Source organism: Triticum dicoccoides, chromosome 4A, assembly GCF_002162155.2.
Source record: "Triticum dicoccoides isolate Atlit2015 ecotype Zavitan chromosome 4A, WEW_v2.0, whole genome shotgun sequence".
In the NCBI taxonomy this organism is placed as follows: Eukaryota; Viridiplantae; Streptophyta; class Magnoliopsida; order Poales; family Poaceae; genus Triticum; species Triticum dicoccoides.
The window spans coordinates 710781413-710786026 of record NC_041386.1 but is presented as its reverse complement, the minus strand read 5'-3'; the positions used below and the strand labels follow the sequence as shown (position 1 = coordinate 710786026).

General features: G+C 47.7%; 1 pseudogene; it reads right to left on the bottom strand.

Moving 5' to 3' along the window:
• Window positions 1–254: 254 nt before the first annotated feature.
• The window catches only part of LOC119284187, an 18059-nt pseudogene continuing 13699 nt past the window's right edge, over window positions 255–4614 (bottom strand).

Here is a 4614-nt window from a genome sequence, read left to right as displayed (position 1 = left end):
GCTGACCAAGTCCAGTTTACAGCTTCGTCACAATTAAATACTCCAATCGAGCCATATGGAACAAGTCACACATCATGTTTATCCCTGCAAATTATTATGGGCATAAACTAAGAAAAACAGGCGTGATTTGATTAAAATCAAACACCACACCCAAAGAAAATGCCTACAGAATAGATCACTTGATATATACACCACCTCCACTTAGAGTCGTAGCCGCTCCATACCATGATGACAGCATGTGCAGCATTTCCATACTATGATGATGACTCCAAATCTCTTTCATTGAACACCTTCACCTGGTTATCGACATTGTCGATCACTATGCCGGTCTTCTTCAGGTAGTGAACCTTGGTGCCGTCCTCGAGGAGATGGTGCCTAACCCTGCTCGTCATGTTCTTCTACTTTGAGTAGAGCATCATGTTCAAGCTAAGAATGGGGCCTTCAATCTGACCAAAGGGAAATCTGAAATACCGTCAAAAGATAAAACTTGTGGCACTGAAACTATGTTGTTGCCAGGAACATATGCGCGCATGCATGGCAAGAGGCATGGTCGCATGGAGAGAAGTTTTGATAAAAATAGTACTAACCATGACAATTTCCCCCGATTCATCCTCTGTGCATTTATTGTGCTTTGACTTCAAGTTCGGGTCCTTCACTATCATAGTGTTCTTGTGCTTGTAAAGTGGCACAACTTCCCCAACTTTACTATTCTCATGGCCTGCGATTACTTGAACTATGTCACCGACACTGACATGCATCTTGTAAGGCATAGGATGATTATTTGGTTTACAGTGCTTTCGTTCCCACTGCTTAAGCTGGAGTGGGAAAGGAATTCTTACATTTAACAGTGGTTAGCTAACAAAGTGTGGGGTGTTAAACCCAGATTGGTACTCACCCTCATTTTAATTAGGCTAGTCTTGACCATGAATCTGACCCACATATCAAATTTATGCACAGCTTGTGTTGACACATTCATGTTTGCCCTTTGCATCAGAAACAACTAAAGTTAGCTGACACACCTCAGTAGAGATGCACCATGACCGATGCCTTCCCAGCGAAACAACACTTGCCGACGATTCTTGCAACATATCTCGGCGCTAATTTGTCATAATCACCAAAGCCTGAAGCACCCACTGTGGACCAGTGGAAGCTGGGCATGAGGGGTAAAGTGTTCTGCTGCCGTCAATGCCCGTAGTGGCTCATCCGGTACCAAACAGTATAGTCGGGCCCCTTGTCGATCCCTCCACGATCGATAGTGCCATGTGCACAAACCATTTTCTGTCTTTATCATCACCTGTAATCACAAAATGATCAAAACCAAGAAAATAATAACAAAACCAAAGAACACCAAAGGACAGTGTATCCAATAAAGCAACACCAACGATGCAACAATAATTAGACATACAACACCAACACTGAAGGAGTTCACAGCACCTACTTGTTTTTTGTGGGTATATATAAGCTCTCACATTTTGCATTACAAGAAAGAGACCAAAAAACGATACATACTTGCCCGTGCATTGTAACGGGGCCAAAATATTCTAGTTGTGCTCCACACCAGTTTGTGTTAAATATGTAGTACCTGACCAAGTAGTACCCGACAACCTTGTTATTCATCTGGCTGCCTTTGGCAACCTTTGTTAACCTGACCAAGTAGCAGCATTGATGTTTCGAAAAAAAGTATCAGCACTGAGGACAATGAAGATCATACCCTCCCATCAATTTATGTTCGTGCTAAAAAAGGCATTATTTTGTTGGATATAATTAGTATTCTGGAGCATGTGAAATGGGGAGCACACTACCTTTAGGGTTAGAATCTCATGAAGCTGCGATTCTAATGGCGTCAACGCTCCTACAGCTAAACACAATTCAGATATCCGTATTTAGGAGATGAACACTATTCATAGAAACAAAAATGTATCATAAATATATAAGAACCAAAAGGAGACAGGGATGCCTTAGAAGATACCACTAAAAGGCAGGTCAGGAAAATCATCACCTATCGATGCCACATTTGTCGTTATCTCACTGCCCGATTAGATAATTTGGGAAAAGGAAATGATAACTCAACCTGCCTTTTCTGAATTTGGAAGAAACAATAGGAGTGTGGAAGCTTGGTCTCGTCACCTGACTTAATTCCAGCGAGCTTGTCCATGGTGGTGATTGCCTACAATACCACAGACGTGACTCGCCCCACGCTAGCTACTGCTTTGCCGCTGCCTCACTTTTCACAGGGGTTCCTTGGCAAGGCTTGATGCATGTGTACTACATTCAGAGTTTCGCTCTGCATGTAAACAAAAGATAGAAGCGAGCCCTGAAAATTAAGACAAATTTATCCTACAGCATCGGACATTTCCAATCAATCAATGGAGCATTTCGTGTCATGCATATATTTCATTCCATCTTAGACCGTAAAGAAAAAAAGAGCTGATGAATGTAGGGGGTAACTTGCGTCCAACCTTTCCGTAGTTGACATGCTTGCTAGCCTGAGACCATGGTACGGGAGCAATATAGCAACTGGGCTTCTGACGGGGACCGTATACAACCTGAAGCTCAAGGGCGGGGCGGAGGATTGGGGTCCGATTCACCTGGCAGCTATATACCCCAACATGTAATCGTCAAATCTGTCATTGTTCAGATATAATAGATATGCAGCTATACATGTTCAGATATAATGGTCAAATAAATAATAGTTACACGACGGGCAAATAATATTTTGAGCTTCTCGATATTACCGAGCAAAGTGGAAGATCCTTTTTGCTTGGACTTTTCGGAGTAGCACTTGAGGAACTTCTTCTGTTGCATATCTGTTATATGTGAACAATGGTCGATAATCTCCATGTATATACGGTATCCCCTGTAAATAATATCCCTGTACAGTCCTATGAGGAACAAATCCGGCAGAATATAAGTGAAAGCAGTTTGATGCAGGCGGGCTCTCTGATCAATACTAAGGTCATACATCTCTAGCTAACAGATTACTACATGGATCAACCCAGACGACTACATGGATCTCTTACATATTGCTACATGGATCAACCCAACCAGATTACTACATGGATCAACCCATCTTTAGTAGGCAAAGATTAAGTACCTGGATCAAGCTTCCCGCAAAAAAAAGTACCTGGATCAAGCAAAAATAATACAGTACCTTGACGTCGTCAGACCAACGCGGCATGCTGCCTACCGCACGATCTGCCATGGGCTGCCGGTCATGCATGCACATCACCACACGTTGCAGGCAGCAGAGGTCGTTGAGTGGAAGCCGCCCATGTGCCATGGTCGATGAGCCCATCACCACCGCTGGAGTCGACCACGGAATAGAGGGAGATGGATTGGGCGGCCACACTAATCAAGATCAGGCGCGAGCACCTGATCTGGATGTGTCCGTCCTCGTCCCGGCTTCCACACGTGCCCCTGCGACACTACCGCAGCCCATGCGCCCAAGTGGCCGATGCACACCGTGGTTGGGCTGCATTGGGCGACCTCGATGAAGGCGAGCGAGGCGTCACTACCAGAAAAACTGGGGTTGCCGACGGCCAAATCTATGCCGACGGCACCCGTCGGCATCTATGGACCTATGCCGACGGCCAAGGAAAGGCCGTAGGCGTAGAAAAGCCGTCGGCATACATTCATCTATGCCGTCGGCATAGACAAGGCCGTCGGGACCGCCCGAGGTACGCCTACGGGGACCATCGGCATAGGACAGGCCGTCGGCATAGCCAGGGCCCACCTGCCCGGTCAGCGCTGACCATTTGACGGCGTTGATCCTACGCCGACGGGCGGTAACGGCGGCCGTCGGCATATCTGTGGCAGAGGTATGCCTACGGCAAGGCCGTCGGCATAGGCCCCTCTGCCACGTCAGCGATCCGTGTGCCGCGCCACGTCATCGATCCGTGGGACAACCTCCGTGTGTGCACAGATATGCCGACGGCCTTGCCGTCGGCATACGTTTATTTTAATTAATTTTTTTATTTTTACTTTGTTTTGTTATTTTTACTTTATTTTAGTTTTTGTTTTTGTATAAGATAATTATGCCTTATCTAAAAAAACATACCCGATGGTATATCGATTGCACCCCGTTACGAACGTCGCTATCGCCGTGTCACGGAAGGGGGAAACGGTTGACACGGAAGGAATTCTGGTTGGTGGGGGGATTCGGGGTGTAGCTATGTCACCAAAACATCACACGGGTCCCGATGCATATGTGAAAGTGTTCATACATGCGTAGACGCCCGTCTTGGGGCTCCGGGGTGTGCCCCCCCTCACGGACGGCGCCGCCGCCGGCACCTGGAGGGGGGAAACGGACGCGTCGGGTCTACACGGAGGGGATTTTGCTGTGGGTCTGGCCCGGATGTTCCTCCAGAGTGTTCCTATGGGCTGACCTAACACAACCGGGTGGGGAGGTCCACTGGTCAAAGCCCGTCCGTGCAAAGTCAAAGGGCTAGATCGCGTGGTCAAACGCTACAGGGTTAGGCGGGACGGGGGCACTGGGGGGTAGCAATGCCACCGGAGCATCGCACCGGGCCCTCATACATGCGGGGTGGTGTGCTGGCATGTCCGAAGAGGCGGCACGCGTGTCCGGGGTGTGCCCCCCTCACGGACGGCGCCGCC